The sequence below is a fragment of the Halichoerus grypus genome, chromosome 10 (genome assembly GCF_964656455.1).
Source record: "Halichoerus grypus chromosome 10, mHalGry1.hap1.1, whole genome shotgun sequence".
Classification (NCBI taxonomy): Eukaryota; Metazoa; Chordata; class Mammalia; order Carnivora; family Phocidae; genus Halichoerus; species Halichoerus grypus.
This window is the reverse complement of record NC_135721.1, coordinates 120,070,476-120,091,657: the sequence shown is the minus strand read 5'-3', so window position 1 is coordinate 120,091,657 and position 21,182 is coordinate 120,070,476. Positions and strand designations below refer to the sequence as shown.

Here is a 21,182-nt window from a genome sequence, read left to right as displayed (position 1 = left end):
AAAATTCTAGGCTTACATATTTTCACTGGTGAATTCTTTTAATAATTAAGGAAGGAATAACACTAATCTCATGTAAACTCTTTCTGAAACCGGAGGAGGAGGTAATGCCTCACAATTCATTTTTAATATTTATTTATGAAATCATTATACAAAAATCTCACAGAAATTCCAAAAGAAGAAAGGAAGAAAGATAGAAAGAGAGAAAAGAAACAGAATTACTAAAATCCTGCGTGAATATAGGCTAAAAAATCCTTAACAAAATATTAGTAAACAAATCCAGCAATATACAAAAAGGATAACACATCATGACCAAGTAGGATTTATCCCAGAAATGCAAAGTTGGTTTAACATTGGCAAATCCAACAGTGTAATCCACTACATTTACAGAATTAAGAAGAAACATATATCAAGGAGAAAAGGCATTTGATAAAAATGAACATCTATTCATGATAAAAACTCAGTATGCTAAGAATAAAAGAGTTTCTCAATTTGATAAAGTTTATTTATTAAAAAGTTATAGCCTGGGTGGCTCAGTCGTTAAGCGTCTGCCTTCAGCTCAGGTCATGATCCCGGGGTGCTGGGATTGAGCCCCACATCGGGCTCCCTGCTCAGTGGGGGCCTGCTTCTCCTTCTCTCTCTGTCTACCACTCTGCCTACTTGTGCTCTCTCTCTGTCAAATAAATAAATAAAATCTTTAAAAAAGAAAAAAGTTATAGCAAACATTATACTTACTGGTGAAACACTGAACACTTTCTTAGTAAGAGTGGGAACAGGGTGAAGATGTCCTTTCTCACCATTCCTAACATTGCACTGAGGTTGTAGCAATTGCGAAAAGACAAAAAGGCTCCCCCCGACAAAAAAGCATGCAGACAGGAAAGAAAGCGGTAAAATTGTGTTTATGTTCAGAAGTTATGATTGTTTATGTGAAGAATCCTAACAACACACAACCACTAGAACTAATAAGTGAATTTAGCAAGTTCATAACGTTCAAGGCTAATATACAAAGATCAACTTTATTATTTATATCCTAGCACCAAATATTTGGAAAGTGAAGTTTGAAGATCCCTTTGCCAGAGCATCAAAAACAAACCAACAAAATATACTGATGATTAATGTGCAAGACCTCTGTACTGAAAAGCATAAAACATTGCTGAGAGTAATTAAAGGAGATCAATGGGTATTTATAGTTAGGAAGGCTCAGTGTTATTAAGATATTAATTCTTCCCAAATTGCCCACTAGATTCAACATAATCCCAATGGAAATTCCAGAGGGTCTTTTGCAGAAATTGATAAACTGACTCTAGCATTTATATAGAAATGCAAAGCACCCAGAATATCAAAAGCAATCTTGATAAAAAAGCTTGGAGGACTTACACTATCTGACTTCAAGACTCCTTTTAAAGGTATGATCATCAGAAGTGTGGTATTGGCATCAAGATTGACAAGTGGATCAATGGAACAGAACACAAAGCTCAGAAATGAACTCAACGGGCCAACTAATTTTTTAAAATTATTAAGTTCTTAATTTTAATTCCAGTATAGTTAAGCTTTGCGCAGTGGCAGTATCGTAGCCAATGAGGTTTATCCGAGGCGCGATTATTGCTAATTGAAAACTTTTCCTAATTCCAGTATAGTTAGCACACAGTATTGTATTAGTTTCAGGTGCACAATATAGTGGGACCAACTAATTTTTGAGAGGCACCAAAGCAATTCAGTCCAGAAAAGAAAGTCTTTCTCTCTTTATCTTCCTTCCTTCCTTCCTCCCTCCCTCCCTCCCTCCCTCCCTTCCTCTTTCTTTCTTTCTTTCTTTATTTCTTTCTTTCTTTCTTTCTTTCTTTCTTCCTTCCTTCCTTCCTTCCTTCCTTCCTTCCTTCCTTCCTTCCTTTCCTTCCTTCATTCCTTCCTTCCTTCCTGACAGTCTTTCAATTAATGAAATTGGAATAGTTATTCATAAGGAAAAAAAAGGATGTCAATTCCTACTTCATAATGTATACAAACCCACAAAGCATTCAGGAGAAAACATAGGGGAATGTAATCATGACTTAGAGAGAGGCAGTGTTCTTAGGACTCAGAAAAGAAAAACCGTTAAGTTAGGCTTCATCAAAATGTGAACATTTCTGTTTGTAAACAGACACTTTTGAGAAAATAACTAGGCAACCCACAAACTGAGAGAAAACATCAGTAAAACAGATACTTTACAAAGTATCTGGATATAGAAAGTATCCTGGTATTCAGGATATAGAAAGAACTCCTGGAATTTAGTAAAAAACAAACAAAAACAATAAAAATGGGCAAGATAATTGGATAGGCATTTCACAAAAGAGGATGAACACATGGCCCATGGACATTCAAATCAAAACCACAGTATGATACCCATACATATCCTTTATTAAAAAGGCCGACAATCCCAAATGTTATCAAGAATGTGGAGCAACTGGAATTTTCATACATTGTGGGTGGGAGTTCAGGGAAATCTGACATTTTTTTTCATAAATCTAGATATGTATCTATCTACCCTGTGACCCAACAGTTGTATAACCAGGAATTATCCAAGAAAACTGAAAATCCATGTCCACAAAAAAGTTTGTACAAGAATGTCTTTGGCAGGACATCATTAACAACAGTCAAAAACTGAAAACAGCCCAGGTGTCCATCAATAGGAGAATGGATAAACAAATTATGGCATTTTCATATAATGGAATACTATGCAGCAACAAAGAGGAACAAATCACTGATGCATGCAACAATGTGGATGAATCTTAAAATATTTTGTCATGTGAATGGAACCATACACACAAGTCCATACTGTATGACTTCATTTGTACATAGTTCTAAAAAAGGTAAAACTAATTTATGGTGGAAAAAAAAATCAGAGTAGTGATTGACTCTGAGAATAGGGGATGGGCATTGACAGGAAAGGGGCATGAGAGAATTTTCTGGGATGATGCAATGCTTCTCTCTTGATAGAGGTTTGGGTACATAAGTATATGCATTTGTCAAAAGTCAGGAAAGTACCTAAGTCAGATTTGTGCCTTTCACTATATGTAAATTTTACCTCAAAAGAAAAAAACCCTGTAAGCAAATATTGAAATCTAGTTAATTATATGCAATGTGAAATATTTAGGGAGATGTCTACTGATGTAGGTAGTTTAATTTGAAGTGCATCAAAAAATCAAGATGGATGGATGGAGAGATGGACAAATACATGATAAAGCAGGTAAAGTGTTAATGATAGAGTCTATAGAAAGTGCTCACTATAAAATTCTTTCAACTTTTTTTACCTGAAACTTTTCATTATAAAATGTTGAAAAAAATTAAAATCCAAATTGCAAACTTCAAGAGATATGAAAAAGAAAGAATGCATGGAAAGACAACTATATACCTCGCTGAAAAGAGTGTGTATGGCAAAAAAAAAAAAAAAAAAAATCCTCACTTTAAGTCATACATTTAACACAGTTTGGAATTTTGATTTTTAAAGTGATTCTAAATTACATTAAGATGTAATTACAAGAAAACAAAAATGAAAATGTCATTAAAATGTTATATATATTATATAGATTAGTGAAAACAACATGGCATTATGCCAATATTAAAATACAATGACATGAAAAAGAAGGGCTCATCTTGAATTACACAGTAGAATACCTATGAGCTTAATAGAAGATAAAAGAAGTGGTGTGAATTATTTGAAAGGGATGGATTTTTCAATAAATATTAAAATGAAATCAAATTAGAACTTTAGCTTATATCATCTCCCAAATTAAGTTATGGATGAATGAAAGAGATACTTTTTAAAAATGCCAGTAGTTATTTCTTTGGATGGTTATGATATGTACAAATTTTACTTACCCCAGCATTATGAAAAGTTAAGGTTGCCTGTATTAGACTACAATAATGTAGTGAAAGACCTTCTAAGCCCAAGAGCAAGGGAAGAAATCCAAAGGATGAGAACAATGTATTTGGCCACTTAAAATAGAGAATTTCTAGGTCTTCAAAAAAGATTATAAGCAACAGTAAAAGAAAAATGTCAAATTGGAAAAATACTTGCAGTAAATATAGCAGAAAGCTTACTATCCTTAACAGACATAGAGATCTTTCAAATCAATGTGAAAAAAGAGAAAAACCTAAAGAAAAATGACTATAAGACTTGCACGTGTAATTTGCTGAAGCATAAAAATACAATATTCTGCTCAATTTACTGCGAACCTAAAAGCACTCTAAAAAATAGGGTCCATTAAAAAATATTCTCTAAGAAGAAGATAATAAACTTGCAAAAATCTCTCATTATTACTAAAAAATTTACATTAAAAATGAAAGATTCTCTCTCTCTAAAATAAATAAATAAATCTTAAAAAAATAGGGGCACCTGGGTGGCACAATCAGTTGAACATCTGACTCTTGGTTTCGGCTCAGGTTGTGATCTCAGGGTCATGAGATGGAGCCCCGCGTCGGGCTCCATGTTCAGCGTGGAGTCTACTTGGGATTTTCTCTCTCCCTCTCCATCTGCTCCTCCTGCTGGTGCTCTCTCTCTCTCTAAAATCTTTTAAAAAAATGAAAGCTAAGATTTGTTTTACACTTACAAATTTAGGAGAAAACTTCTTTGAGATAGTTTGGTTAAGTTTGTGTTTCCTTTGCTTTGCTGTTAAGAGTGATGCTGTGGTGAGCATACTCATAGGTCTTTGATGAATCTTCGATTATTTCCTCAGTGTAGTTACGCACTTTGATGGTGTTTTATTTTATTAATACTGTTTATTCCTTAAGTTGGTGGAAAGCACGTAAAAGTTCATTAAATTACTGGTTTTTGAGAGCTCATTTATGACTAAGGATGTTAACCACTTGCCATGCATTGCAAATGAAATGCCATGTTTTCTCGCCAACATTGACTTTTTGGTTGTACAGAAGTTTTCTATTGAAACATAATAATGTTCTGCTTAAAAAAGTATCTTTAACATGTTTGAAATGTTACCCAATGCATTAAAGGATTTCTGCATGCAAAAGGCAGAGAAAATGCCTGAAAATAGAAATAGTGGCTATTGCTGGATGGCATGATTATGGATGGTTTCTATTCTCTTCCCATGGTTTTTCTTAATTTTCTAAAAATTGAAGAAGAATTTAAAAACTGAAATGAGATACTCAGGTAACAGGTTTGAAATGGGTTTTCTTTCGGCACTTGGTATCATGCCTGGCACATAGTAGGTACTCAATATACCTATAAAAACAACTTTATTGAGATCTAATTCACATACCATACAATTCAATTTTTTTTAGTATATTCACTGATCTATGCAGTCATCATCACAGTCAATTTTAGAACCTTTTCATCACCTCGACAAGGTACCCTGAACAATGTAGCTGTCACTTCTCTGTCTCCCTACCTCCCCCTGCCCTAAGCAACCACTGATCTACTTCCTCTCTCTATGACTTGCTGATTCGGGCCATTACATATGAATGGAATGACCCAACATAAGCCCTTTCACGACTGGTTTCTTTCACTTAGCACAATGTTTTCAAAGTCCATCCATGTTGCAGCATGTGTCTGTATTTTATTCTTTTTTTTTTTAATGGCTGAATAATAGTCCATTGTGTGGATATTCTACCGCTTGTTGATCCATCATTAGTTGATGGATATTTGGGGTGTTTCTACCGTTTGACTATTATGAATAATTATGCTATAAACATTTGTCTAAAAGTCTTTTTTTGTGTGTGTGGACATACATAATGTATATATTTCTCTTGATTATATATCTAGGGGTGGGAATGCTGAGTCATATGGTTATTCCAGGGTTAATATTTTGAGGGATTTTCAGGCTGTTTTCCAAAGTGATTATACCATTTGACATTTCCACCAGCAGTGTATGAGGGTTTGGATTTCTCCACCACCCCAACCCTGACATTTTGTTGTTTCCTGACTTTTGTTGATATCCATGCTATCCTAGTAGGTGTGAAGTGGTGTCTCATTGTGGTTTTGATTTACATTTCCCTGATGACTAATGAGGTTAAGCATCTTTTCCTGTGCTTATTGGCCATTTGTATATCTTCCTTGGAGAAAGGCCTATGCAGATCCTTTGCCCATTTTTTAATTGGGTTATTTGTCTTTTTGTTATTGGGTTGTAAGGGTTCTTTTATTTTCTAGTACAAGTACCTTATCAGATGTATGGTTCGCAAATATTTTACCACCCTGTCCGTTGTCTTTCTACTCTCATGATAGTGTCTTTTGAAGCACAAAAGTTTCTAATTTTGGTGAAGTTCAATGTATGTATCTTTTTTCTGTTAGTGCTTTTGGTGTCATTTCCAAGGTACCATTGTCAAATCCAAAGTTGTGGAGATTGGCTAGTATGGTTTTTTTTTCCTATGATTTTTATAGTTTTGGCCCTTTATATTTAATCCTTTGATTTATTTTGCGTTAGTTTTTTACATGGTATGAGGTAACAGTCCACCTTTGCGCTCTTGAATATAACTATATTATATGCAGTTGCCTCAGCAGTTTTGCTGGGAAGACTCTTCTTTCCCTACTGAATGGTCTTGGCACTCTAGCCAAAAATCAGTTGACCATAGACATGTGGGTTTATTTCTGGACTCTCAATTTTATTCCATTGGTCTATATGTCTATCCTTTGCCAGTGTCCTATGGCTTGATTACTATTGCATTCTAGTAAATTTTGAAATGGGGAAGTGTGAGTCGTCCAGCTTTGTTTTGTTCTTTTTCAAGACTTTTTGGCTATTGAGGACCATGCAATTACAAATGATTTTTAGAATGAGTTTGTCAATTTCTACAGTGAAGCCAGCTGGGATTCTGATAGCAATTGCTTTGAATCGGTTGATTGACTTGAGGAATATCACCATCTTAACAGTATTAAGTCTTCCAATTCATGAACGTGGATGCTTTTCCAATTTTATAGGTCTTCTTTCATTGCTTTCGGTGATGTTTTATACTTTTCAGAGTATACATTTTGCATGTCTTTTGTTAAATTTATTCCTAAGTATTTTACTTGTTTTGATGCTATTGTAAATAGAATTTTTAAAATTTTATTTTTGGGTTGTTCATTGCAAGTATATGGAAATATAATTGATTTTTGTGTGCTGATCTTGCATCCTGCAATCTTGCTGAACTCATTTATTAGTTCTAATAATTTTTTAGTGGATTCCTTAGGATTTTCTCTATATAAGAGGATGCCATCTAAAACAGAGACAGTTTTACTTCTTTCTTTCCAATCTGGATGTCTTTATTTCTCTTTCTTCCCTTATTGCCCTGGCTGAAAATTCTAGGATGATACTGAATAGAAGTGGAAAAGGTGGAAATCCTCTTGTTTTTAATCTTAGGGAGAAAGCATCCAGTATTAAGTATGATCTTAGCTGTGGGTTATTCATTGGTGTCCTTTATCAAGTTGAGGAAATTCTTTCCTACTCCTAGTTTGTTGAGGGTTTTTATCATGACAGGGTGTTGGATTTTGTCAAGGGTTTTTTTCTGTGTCTATTGGGATAATCATTTAGTTTTTGTTTTTTATTCTATTGATAGGGTGTCTTACATTAATTGATTTTCAGATGTTGTCAATGCACTTTTATTGAATGTGTCCTGTGCTAGTAGGTACATTTGGGAATGCAACTGAACCCACTGTGTGGCTTAGGGGGTACGGGCTGCCATATGGCTGTTTTTGGATGAGGGCTGCCCTAGCCTACTCTCTACCAGCTCTTCCCCAGTTTTCTTTTCAGTGCTGATGCAGTGCCTCACACCAGTCAAGTACAAACTTACACCTCCAGCCAGGTAGACGTGTTTCAGGTTAATTAGGGGCCTCAGTCAATTTAGTTCGTAGGCTGTAATTACAGGCACCTGAGACCTGCAATTTCTGTTTTAATTAAAATAAACAATGTGGAGGGACTGACATCACACTGGGGCAACCGATGTGCAGGGCATAGGTAATTACACCAAAGCTGAGCCTCTTGCTGTGAAGAAGTCTGTTGGGATCCATGATGGAGCACTGGGCCTGGCCATCCTGGTGAATGCTAATTACCTGCTGCCAACCACAGCTCAAACCAGACGGGTCGGTTGGTTGTGGTGATGATATTAAAGCATGCTTCTTTCAAGTTGGAACTGAGCTGTGACCTTTGGGGCATGTGAATGTGTGTGTCCATTGACATACACGATATCCCTCTAAATGTGTTTATCTATAACATGCATCCACATACATATGCAGTGGAATGAAAAGTTTAACTTATTTTAACTGTTGGCTTTAAAGATCCTCTTGGGAAGGGAGTCACCCTTGCTTAGGAAGTAATACTTCACTTGAAGAAGGTCAGACATATCCTAACTGCTCAGCCTTAACAGTTACAGGAATTCGGGGTGGGGTATAGCAGGGAAAAGGGAGGTGGTAAGAGAGAGTGGGGAGAAGCAGGGCTGGACATGGCAGGAGGTTACAGTCTGAGAAGAAGGTGGCCAGAGTGGCTCAAGGCCATAGAAGAACAAGGTATTTAATATTTATTTTAAAATTGTTTGCATTGTACGATGTAAACTCCCTCTGGCACTTCAAACCTTCAGTGAAGTCATCAGCCCACACTAGTGTTCTGGATGAGTGAGTTTCTTTTTTTTTGGTGGTGGGGGGGAGGTGACGATCAAGGAAGAAAGATTTAATTCTATATTTGGGTAGGAGTGTAGGGGATCATACATGAAAAAGTGAATCCAGGGCAATAGGGAGCAAGGAGTGACCAAAGATTGTATATGGGCCTTTTCAGAAATCTTGGTCTGGGAGTTGGATTTCCTACAGACATAGGAGAGAAATCCACATTCATTTTAGAAAAGAAATCTCAACATGGCACTCTGCCACCTGAAACCTTCCGATGGCTCCCACTGCCATCAAGCCAAGGTATAAACTTACTTAAATGGCCCCAAAGATATCCAGTCCTAATTCCTGAAACCTATGAATGTTATCATTTTTTAAAAAGTCTTTGCAAGATGTGATTAAATTAAGGATTTTGAGATGGGAGATTATCCTGGATTATCTTGATGGGCTGTAAATACAATCACATGTATCCTTATAAGAGGCAGAGGAGGGGATTTTACCAGACACAGAGGGAGGTAGCACAGACAGAAGAGGAGAAGCAAGGACTACAGAGGCAGAGGCTGGAGCCATGTGGCTGAAATCAGGTGATGCCAGTAGCCGCCAGACGCTGGAAGACGCCGGGAACAGATTCTCCTCTAGAGCCCCAGGAGGGAGCACAGCCCTGCTGACACTCGGATATTGACTCAGTGAAGCTGATTTTGGATTTCTGCTCTCTGAAACTGTGAGGGTGAACGTTTCTGTTGTTTTAAGCCATCCAGTTTGGGAAATTAAACAGATCCCCTTGGGATCTGGCCCCTGCCCTTCTTTCCAGCCTTGCCCCTGACCCTGTCCCCCCAACCCCCGGCCCCTACGCCCCCAGAACCTGCACTCTTGCCATACCTTGTATGTACTGATCTCCCTGCCTGGAACATTCTTCAGTCTCTGCCAAGTTGAGAGATGTGGCACTCTAGACCAGTTTATGGAAACGGCATGCAGCCTATGCCCCTCAGAGCACTGCTAAGCTGGTGTCCAAGTCAGTGCCTCCCTGGCCACAGTCTCAGGCTGGGACAGCGTGCTTTCTCGCCCATTCTCCCTGGCTGAGGCTCCATGTCACGGCAGGTTGGGAAAGCCCAGCTCTCTTACATCTGACCTCACCAGATTGCCTCAGACTAATGTCTTCTTGGGCACAGTGGAAAAAGAACAGGCTTTGGTATGAGCAAGACTGGGTCAGAATGTTGTCTTTTCTGCTCAGATGCTGTGTGACCTTGTCTAAGTTACTTAACCTTTCTGAACCTCTGTTGTCTTATATATAAAACGGGGCTTTTTTCGAGGGTTGTTGACATCTTTGATATATATTTACGGAGCGTTCACTCTGTGTGAACAAGCCCAGGTCCCTGCCTGTGTGGAGGATGCATTTACTTAGGCTGCTGAGAGAGTAAAATGAGGCCCGAAGCAAGTCTCCTTTCCCCTGCCTCCTCCACATTGTCTGAGGTTCCCTTTTCCTGAGGGGGCCGTATCTGGCTCACTCACCCAGCCTAAGGGAAATATCCCAGCGGTCAGTTCTGGCCCAAGAGGAGGCATGGGGCTGAGCGTGCAGTCCGTGGATTTTGTTTGGGAGCAGCCTTCAGCTTCTACTCATGCCATAGCCCAGACTTTTAACAGCTGGGAGGTAACAGTCATTTTTGCAGAAAGAAAGGTGTGTAAGTATGGCAGGCAGGTGGGTATGAGTGAGCTCTGGATACCTTTCCTGGACCTGCAGTGTGTGACCACGGGCAGAGAGGGGACACCCATGAGTTCTGACTAAGTGTGCTTCCTGCAAATGCATGTGAACACATGCACACTCACAAACCCGCCTGGGGACCTGCCACACTCCTAGACCCACATGCGCACACAGGTCCCTATGTACACTCACCCATGCATTGTATGTTTACTACATTTGTGTTTGTTCAGGGGCATACTTGTCCTTCTCTTTGCATACTGGATGTTTGGAAAAAATGATGAGGAGGCTCAGAGATGTAAAGTTCCTTCATCAAGGTCATGTAGCCTTCATAGGGTGGAGTTAAGTCTTATGCCCGAAGTTCCCGTAAGTGTCCATTGAATGAGGCTGCCTTTCTACACACACACACACACACACACACACACACACACACACACTTCCTCCCATTTGCCTAGCAATGCATTGTAGCAGGACAGTTGTGAGCATGGGCTCCAGTCAAATCCTAGTTCTGCCACGTTTTTAACTATGTGACCTTGAGAGAATCACTTCACATTTCTACTAGAACCTGTTTCATAACGTTGGAGTGACCATTAGAAATAATGAATGTAAAGTTCATGGCTCCTTGCCTAGCTCATAGTAAATGCCCAATGAATGTTTATTTTTACTAAGTAGCAGGCACCTTAGTAGGCTCTGGGATCCTCACCAAGTCCAATACCTTACTAGGAATATCACTGAAATATTGTTTCAAACGTGACTTAAGAGGAAAGGCAATAAACTGCCCAGCAGGTGCTAGTTCTGGAAGAAAGACTAAGAAAAGCCTAAGGACAGAGCCCTATGGTGGCGCTGAGATCCTCCAAAGGGTCTGGTATTTGAGGATCCTGTTCTACCTGGTGCCCCAACCTATAGACCCACGCCCCACTCATTTCAAGATCTTGGGTCCGGACGGGCTTGCAGACATGAGCCCCACGCAGAGGGCAGCTTCCTGGCCAGCACTGGGGATGGGAGGGCCAGTCCTTGCTCGTCTCATCCCAGAGACCTGCGCAAGCTGCAACAGGCTCACGGAGGGCAGGAGCCAGCAGCGACCCAGACGCTTCTGTGGTTTTTCTGGGCAGAATGCCTCCCTTGCCGGGTTGGGCTGTCTGCTCCCTGGGGCTGCTTCCAGGTCTGAGGAGCCAGGATCTGCCCTGCTGGGCTCCCTGTCCCTCTGTCCTGTCCTGCATGCTTCACTGCAGCCCCAAGCCCAGTGGAAGGACTTTCCACGGCTCATGGTGGCGATTTGAGCCCCTTTACACCCACGGCCAGAGGGCGGTTTATGATAACACCTACCTCATCAGGTTGCCATAAAGATGAGGTGAGATAGTGCCAGAAACACTGGTTTTGGCATGTAACAGATGCCTTGTCATTGTAGCAATGGCTGTTGTCATTCATGATTATTATTGTCATCATCATCATCACCACCACCATTGCATCATCTCTGCCACTGGGTCTTGAAGGCGGCGAGCCACAGATGACATCTGGTCCCCAGCCGTGTGACGTCAGGCAAGTAGCAGCTCTGTGCCTCAGTGTATCATAATGTAAAGTGGCCGCTCTTTTTGAAGCTTCCTGCCGCCATCCTATTCCAGTGTCAGAATGTCTTGGGGAAGCATTCTGATAGCCTCCCCAGTGGGAAGTTGGGCAGGTGACCTTACTTCTTGGAACCACCGTTTCCTCAGTGGACGTTTCCTCAGTGGACGAATGCGGGCAAGTATAGCATTTCACTCGAGGTACAACTGTAAGGATAAAAGAGACAAGAATGTAGATGGCCTTGCACAGCGCCTGCCCACAAGGGTGCTCACGCACGTCTGCAGCTAGGTCAGCTGGTCTACCTTCCAGGTTGTTGACAGCCAGGAGGCTGGGAAGCTGAGAGTTTTGGTCCGAGTGCTGCAGAGGCAGAAGCAGAAAGATGCCTTGATTTTGCCTGGGTCCTCGCAAAGCCGGCCTCTGATCGCATCTTGGCCCATAGGCTCAGCTCTCTAGAGCAGGCCTTGGTTTTCTTCGAACTCCTGACAGTTTTTCCCAGTTTGTGTTGTGAGCAAGTCTTTCTCAGGTCATCTATAAATGCTGATACGTTTCAGAATTCTATCCTCGTCCATTTCCTCTTTTCACCAGGAGGTCTCTTCCCCCTGCGATGCTCACTTACCAACTCTGTCCTGCTCACCCCCAGGTCATCATCTGCTGCCCTGAGTTTCCTCTTGACCTCTGCATCTCGATATCCAACTATCTGCTGAAGATCTGTACTTGGAGAAAACCGCCCAACACCCCCAAACTTGACTGATCATTTTCTCCTTAAACCTGCTCCATCTTCTGTCTTCCGTGTCTTAGTGAACGGCAGTACCATCCATGAGGCTATCCACATCAGGAATCGTGGACATCCTCACTCTTTCCTCTCTTGTCCCACATACACACCATCTTCCTCCCTCCCTCTCTCGCTTCCTTCCTCCTTTCCCTCCTTCCACTAGATAAGGATCTCACGTATTTACTAAGTATCTGCTATGTGTCAGTCACTGTTCTGGTTGTTGGGCCACTAGGTCACTAAATCCTCTTACTATTATCCCCAGATATCTAAGAATTGTGTCATCCCTGTTTCTCAGTTGCAAATGACAGCATGCACCCCTAGGAAGAAAACAGATTGAGTAGCTCCCAGAATTGATGGGTGAGATGGGGAAGTTGGCTGGAGGCCAAGCTTCTAAGAACATCTAAAAGCACTCTGAGTCTGGCTTACTGGTGGAGCTGCCGTGGCAATGGCTGAAGATGCCACCGAGTACTAGAGACCAAAACCCTGCTCTCCCTGCAAGCCACTGCTGTCATCCGTACTGGCGTTGTCTCTGGGTTGGCGATGTGACTTGGCACCATGCTGCCTGGAAGCTGAATGTCTTTGTTGTTTCCTACACCAGCAAAACTGCAGGCGAGCTCCAAACAGAGCCAGGCCTCACGCTGACCACTTCCCATCTGGAGCGTGTAAGTGAAGAAGGCCGGTCATGGGCTCATGGCACAGTGGCAAGGGAGTCTGGAAATTATTTGAGTTCTGACTTCTGCCTTAGAGATAGCAACTTGCTAGGTCTGTTTCCCCCAAATTGCAGAAGGCTGCTAAAAAGGTGATGGACGCCCCCCCCCCGCCCCGACCAGAAATGACAACCTTGCAGGATAGGAGTCTATCTTGTCCCCTCCATTCTCACTGTGGCTGCCCTAGATCCACCTCATCCCCCTCCCACTGGTCCCACCCCTCACCGCTCAGCCTTCACCGTAACGCGTCGTTCTGGCATGTCTGGCCAGCGTCCTTCTGCGGCACCTCATTGTCCTCACACTTTGGCTACCCACTGTGGTCCCTCACGCTCTGTCCTTTGTACAGTTCTTCAGCCTCATCCTCTGAAAGCTGGGACAGCTGTTGGATGTCAGTTTCTCGGTGACATCTGGCTCCTCTCATGGACCCAACATAACTTAGAGTCCCAGCAGAAGATAGGGAAGATCCTGTTGACTGAGGGTGCGTGCAGGGCACACCTGGGGCTGACTTGGGGACAGTGGGCGAGGGCTTTTCTAATATCTCCTCCCCTGGGCCAGAAAGCTCACCACCAACCTCCACACCTCTGGGTTCAGCAACACTGTGGATGACCCTCATAAATGACAATCCATTGAGAAGGGCCCCTCGTGAAGCTCCTGAGGCTTTGAAGAAAGGAGGCTTTTTGTTCCCATTTTTTTTTTTTTGAGTTTTCTTGATTCCTTAGCTGGGGCCCAGCACCCACTGCTCCACTCCCAAGCCAGCCTGAGGCAGGTGCACATGACAAAAGTCAGGAAGGCCGTGAGCCGTGAGAGAACAGGTCAGGAGGTGGGGGGAGAGCTCATCACCCGGGGAGCATGGGCCACCAACCTTAAATAGAAGAGGATGAATAATTGTTTCAGGACCAAAGTTATGATTAGAGGGTGTGACGTCACCCTCCACAACCGCAGACTCAGAGAAGCAGGGTCATTTCCAAAGATAAGCTTTCCTGGTGTGTTAACGAGGGGAGAATCTGAGGTCAGCGGGAGCTGTAGGCGTGCTTTCCATTCTTCCAGGACTGACCTGTCTCACACCGACTGGGGTTGAACAGCTACACTGGTCACCCCGAGCTGCCCGGGCCATCTCAACCTGCCCTGCCCAGCCCTGCCCAGCTTGAGAAGTGCATTCTGAACCCGAGCCCCACCCTGGGTGGGGTTTGGAGTTTTCCTTGTTCCCCAGGGGTCCCAGGCCTTGTGTGTGTGCGTTCCTGTGATGCTCATGTTCTCTATGCTTTAGCTTATGTGTGCACCTTTCCTTCAACTCAGCCTCTCTGCCTCAGTTTCCCTGCCCCATTCTCTTCCCACTGAGGTCTCTGATGAAATCTGCCCCATCCAGCTGGGGCCCTAACACTCCTGGGCTGTCCTTCAAGTTGGAGGCACCCCACATGCTCACATGCCCGTGACCTTTACACTTTCGGGGGTGGACTTTAATTATCACCTTGCAAATAACAACCACAGAACAATACCAATTACAACCATGTACTGAGTGAGAATTACTCAAGTGCAGAGAGTGGGTTTCCTCTGCTTTGGAGGCAGTATACGGCTGAGCCTGAGTTCTAATCCTGGATTATTTATTAGCCGTGAAACTTTGGCCACGTTATTCCACATCCTTCCGTGAGCCTCTGTTTTCTTCTCTATGAAATGGGAATAACGTTAGTGTCCACACGTCAGTGGGCTGTTGGAAGGATCAAATGGAATGATACGCATAAAAGCCTTAGCACAGTTTGGGGAACATAGCAAATAATAGTAATAGAACCAACAGCTTCCTTTCTTTGCTTGTTACAAAAATCATTTTGTTGGTAATTAAGGTATAATTATCATGTTATAAGATGCACTCATTTCAAGAGTCCAGTGATTTTTGACAAATCAATATACCCACGGACCACCACTACTACAAATATATAGAACATCTCCATCACCCCCAAAAGACTCCTTGGATCTCTTCCCAGTCTTCCCACTTCTGGCTCCAGGCAACCACTGATCTGCTTTCTATTCCTTTAGATTAAATTTATCCTTCCTGAAACTTATAAAAAAAATCATACAGTATTTATTCATTTACTCAGCAAGGTGTTTTTGAGCTTTATGCAGGTTGTGGCCAAATGTCAGTATTGTGTTCTTTTTTATTTCTGAGTGTGATGCTGCTGTAATGGGCTCCCCACAACTCATGTAACTGTTCATCAGCTGATGGAAATTTGAGTCCTTTCCAGTTTTCTGTTTACTATGGATAAAGTTGATCTGGATATTCACACTCGAGTCTTTGTATGGACATTGTGTTCATTTCTCCTGGGCAGATACCTAGAAGTAAGATTGCTGGGTTATATGGTTAAGTGTGGGTTTAACTTTCTAAGACACGAGCAGACTATCTTGCAAAGTGACTGCACTATTTGGTAATCTCCCCAAAAGTGTGAGAGTCCCACCTGCTCTACCTCCTTGCCAACACTTGGTGATATCAGCCTTTTGAATTTTAGACATTCTCATTTTAGACATGTCTTGTTGTGTCATTTCATTTTTAGCTTCTATTCTCTGATGACTAAAGATCTTTTCATATGCATTTTGGCTACTCGTATATCTTCCCTTGTGAAGTGTTTTGCCCATTTGAAAAACTTGGGTTCTTTCTTATCAAGTGGTAAGAGTTCTTTCAATATTCTGGATCCAAGTCCTTTTTCAGACATGTATATTATGAATATTTTTTCCAATATGTACCTTGTTTTTGTTTATGTATCTTAATGGTGACTTTCAAAAAGAAGACATTTTTAATTCTGATGAAGTTCAATTGATCATTTAAAAAAAATGGGTCATGGTTTTGTGTGTGTGTGTGTGTGTGTGTGTGTATGTGTATTTAGGTCCTTATGTAAGAAATACTGCCTATCCTAATGTTCCAAAGATTTCCTTCTGTTTCCTATAAAACTTTGACCGTTTTAGCTTTTCCAGTTAGGTCTGTGATCAGTTTTTAAGTTAACTTTATACACTGTGTGGAGCAAAGGCCAAGAATCTTGTTCTTTCTTTTTATTTCTTTATTTCTTTATTTACTTACTTACTTATTTATGTATTCTTGCATACACACATCCAGTTATTCCAGCACCATTTGTGAAAAAGACTTTCCTTTTCTCATTGAATTACTTGAGCATATTTGTCAAAAATCAACTGACTGTGTATTTATGTGGGTTTATGTCTAGACTCTCCATTGTGTTTCTTTGATGTATATGTCTGTCTATCCCTACTCTGAGACCACACTGGATCACGTTAGCTGTATGGTGAGTTTTGCAATCAGGTCAGATAAGTCCTCCAAAATGTTCTTCTGCAAAATTGTTTTGGCTTTTCTCACTTTCACATAAATTTTAGAATTAGCTTTCAATTTCTTTAAAAAAAATCCACAAAACAACTACTGGAATTTTGCTTGGGATGGCATTGAAATTAGAGATCCGCCAAGGGGAAATCTACATTTTAACACTCCCAAGTCTTCTAATCCGTGAACATGGTGTATCTTGCCACAGATTTAGATCTTTCTAATTTTCTTGCAGCAAAGTGTTGCAATGTTAACCACATAGTTCAATGTTGAATTTATCCCTCAGTATTTCATGGCTTTAGAATTCATCCCTGAGTATTTTGTGATGACACTTTATTTTTTTTTAAAGATTTTATTTATTTATTTGACAGAGAGAGCACAGTGAGAGAGGGAACACAAGCAGGGGGAGTGGGAGAGGGAGAAGCAGGCTCTCTGCCGAGCAGGGAGCCTGATACGGGGCTCGATCCCAGGACCCTGGGATCATGACCTGAGCCGAAGGCAGACGCTTAATGACTGAGCCACCCCGGCGCCCCAGTGATGACACTTTAAACTTCAACTCCCAGTTGTTTGTTGCTAACGTGAGCTGCCATTGGTTTCTACATTTTGCTGTGCATGCCTGGATCTTGCTAAACTCGGTTCCACCAGCATTTTTGTAGATTCTGTAGTAGCTCCTTCATTTCTTCTTCTGTGATGTGAGTACACGTATCGGAGGGCTGTTGTGGAGACTAAATAAGAAAATACATCTGGAGGACTTGTCCTGGTTGCTGGCCCACATTCCATAGTGGTAACAAAACTGACAGGGCCATCTTCAATGAGGCGAAGCCAAGCTGTGGTGCCATAAGTAGGGATAGGGGTTACCTACACTTGGGAGGCGGTAGTGACAGGAAAGGTGTGAAATGGCATAAGGGTGGGGGCTTCTGGGATGCTGGGCATGTTCTGTTTCTTGATTTGCGTACTGGTTACATGGGCGTGTTCAACTTGTGGAAAACCAGTGAGCTAAGCACTTATGATATGCACATTTTTCTTCATGACACTTCAATCGAACGACTAATGTCTTTTGAGTGCTCATCATGAACTTGGCCCTTGATATGGCTTATCTCATTTAATCCTGTGAACTGGTTGCTCTCATCACCATTTTATAGAAGACCAGACTGAGGTTCCAAGAGACAGAACCCCTTGTCCAAGCTCACAGAGTGAGTGCGTCGTGAAGGTCAGTGTTGGGCCAGGTCTTGTGCCCTTAACCACTGTGCCGAATGGCCTTGTGTAAGAGTTTGGTTGGAAAGGAAGATCCATAGTTTGGGGATGATGGGTGGGCTGGTGGGTTTGCCTCACCCGGATAGCAAAGGGCAGCTCTGGGCAGGCAGGGGCCGTAGCAGAGGGGCCCGAGGGTCCTGGGAAAGCCCAGGGGGCCAGCTGGCTTTCCTCACTGCCATCACTGCTCACTGAAGAGCTGGTGTCTCAGATCCCCTCCCCGCTCCGAACACACACGAACACTGTGTAATTGCCTGATCTGGACTAGCGAACAGGGCGGAGGTGGAGGGACGTTTATTTTTCATTAAAAGGTCAGAGCGAGATGATGGGAGGTGGCGCTCAGTGAGGGGGAGTTGCCTCAGAAAATGTGCTGACTGGTCCAAGCTTATCAGACCGGAACACATGTTTCTGGTACCTTCTGCCACCCATGTGGGCCTCACTCTTTTCAGCCTGAATCATAACAATTGCCAAACTTGCCAGGCCTCTGGGGATCATGGCAGGAGCTGATGGGGGAGGGGAGTGAGAGAAGCAGGAGGTCAGGGTTCAGATTTTCTTTTCTGTCACGAAAGAATTAGATTTTGGCAAATTTCTTACACCCTCCTGGGCCTTGGTTTCCTCATCTGAAAAATGGGGACAGAGTGCCTATCCTGTAGGGTTGTTCTGAGGCCCAGAGCACGGCCGGTGCTTGGTGAGCATCAAAATGCTTGTAAACTATAAAATATGGTTAAAGCAGCTTTGGCTTCTCCCAATCCTAGGTCTCCATGTTGCACGTCCCTGAGGAGATAACGCTTGGCTGCCAGGAGAAATAATAATAGTCCCTTCCAGAAGGCTCTTTTGAGCATTTGCACAGACCCATACCACGTCTGCGTGGCCTACAGATGTGACTGAGATGCAGCTGGTTGTCTCTTCTTTGGGCCACGTAGTGACAAACAGGACTGAACTGGGCAGGAATTTGGGCCTCAAACCCAGGATCTGGTGCTGTCCAAGATGGCAGCCCTCTTGCTAGCTACCACTGCGGCTGGGAGTAGGAAGGGTAAAGGAGAGGGACAAGAAGGACTCCTGTCATGGCTGGGACGTTCCTCTCACTCTTCCTTGCATCATGAAGTCTGGGAGAGCTCTGAGCTGCTGGGCTTGGGACGTCAAAGGCCACCTTGGCCCAGCAGGCTGGGTGAAACTGACTGTCTAAACCCATGACTAAAATAGGAATGGGGTGTCAGGCAGAGGCCAAGCCTAGGCTCTGCCCCTTACTGTCTGCTCTCTTCCTTGGCAACGTGTGTAGACAGGCTGAAGCAGGCAGGCTCCATACTGGAGGAACTCAAGTCTAGATACAAAATATTTAATTTTTTTAAAAAAGATTTTATTTATTTACTTGAGAGAGAGAGCAAGTGAGAGAGAGAGAGAGAGCACCAGCCGGGGTGGGGGGGGCGGAGAGGCAGAGGGGGAGGCAGAAGCAGGTTCCCCGCTGAGCAGGGAGCCTGATGTGGGGCTCCATCCCAGGACCACAGGATCACGACCTGAGCCGAAGGCAGATGCTTAACTGACTGAGCCACCCAGGTGCCCCCAAAATATTTAAATTAATAAGAATAAATAAGTGTTGTTTTAATGGCTACCAAGGTGAATGGAATTCTAGGAAGCATGTGCAATGGTACTGGGACATAGAAATATCTGGTGTATTTAGGGAACTGGAAGATACCCAAAGTGGCAGAACTCTGGGGAACCTGGGAGAAGTGATGGCTAGAAAGGCTGAAGGTCAGACTGAGGCCAGGGTTTTGACTACTCGGCCACAGTAGGAGAGAGTCCTGAGGGTTTCCAAGCAGTGACATCATCAAAAGGATGCTTCAGGTTTTTCCTTTCTTCCCCTATGGTCCTCTGCCTCGTTTCTCAAATTCCACAAATCAGTGAGATCATATGATAATTGTCTTTCTCTGATTGACTGATTTCGCTTAGCATAATGAAACAAGACGAAACCAGAGAGGGAGACAGACCATAAGGACTTTTAATCTCAGGAAACAAACTGAGGGTTGCTGGAGTGGTGGGGGGTGGGAGGGGTGGGGTGGCTGGGTGATGGACATTGGGGAGGGTATGTACTATGGTGAGCACTGTGAATTGTGTAAGACTGATGAATCACAGACCTATACCCCTGAAAAAATACATTGTATGTTAATAAAAATAGATAAATTTTTAAAAAAGGATGCTTCAGAAAGATCCTTCTGGCAGTTGTTCGGGGGGGGGGGGGCTGAAGTAGGGTAAGACCAGACACAGAGGTGTCAGAGAGGGAGCTATGAAAATGCCCACCCAGGAACAGCAATTTTCAGGGAAGAGCATCCCTACATAAGCTAGTTTCAAGGAAGTTCACTTTTGTAAAACAGGTTTGGATTCCCTCCTCGAATACCCCTCTCATGATCATTAAGTGACACCAAAAACCATGCCCAAGACAAATGCAGATCCTCCTAGCCTTATGGGGGTGGGGAGGGATAGGTAGCAACCATAGTCTATGAAGCCACATGGAGGGTGATAACTTGCATCTTTTCCCCACCCTCCCAGGTGGAGAAATCCTGCCTTACCAGGACTGCGTCTCATCCCAGCAGCTTCTGAATGAGCTGGAGGAACTGCAGACTCATTGGTTTCTGAACTAAGCCAGTGGCACCTGGTTGCATTGGCAGAGAAAATTTGGAATGGTCTGCCCATTAAGACATTTTAATCAATCTCAGAAAACTTAATCACACTGATTTAGGTCCACTGGTTTTACTACTGACTTTGGGCAAAATACTTCCAAGATGTTGGCCTCAGTTTCTCCATCTGAAAATGGGGGAAACAAAAGCAAATCTAAAAACCTTTTACTATTATTTGTCCAGGAGGTCTAAGCTCAAGTTACCCCGAAGGGCTGGTAACTTACTGATAGACCCTCATGACCAGCCCAGCGGCATCTCTTGCCATGTTGTTGAGGTCAACCTTCAGCAAACCCGAAGTGTTCATATGTGTTGACTCAAGAAGGCACACAGACTCTAGAGAAATTTTGTACCAAAATTCTGTAAATGTGATGAGGATACATGTTTGTTTTCACTCATGATTGGAAAAGAAAAAATGAACAGGGGTATATGTGGATAGTCGATTATGAAAACTTGGCCAAGAAACTCAGTGTGGCTTCCAATATGTGGATGATGGGCTTTTATCCCTGAGTGTCCTTCATTTTAACTCTCCATGATAATTCCTTCAGTGTCAGTGTTTCCCAGATTCTAAGTTTCAATCTTAATCTAGAAGCCTCTCGATGAACTCCAACTCAACCAAGACCCTCTCCAGGCCAGACTTCACTCCTGACTGTT

General features: G+C 42.7%; 1 pseudogene; it reads left to right on the top strand.

Annotated features, from left to right (window-relative positions):
- Positions 1-1,545: 1,545 nt before the first annotated feature.
- LOC118527602 (U4 spliceosomal RNA) lies at positions 1,546-1,708 on the top strand (annotated as a pseudogene).
- The last annotated feature ends 19,474 nt before the right edge of the window (positions 1,709-21,182 follow it).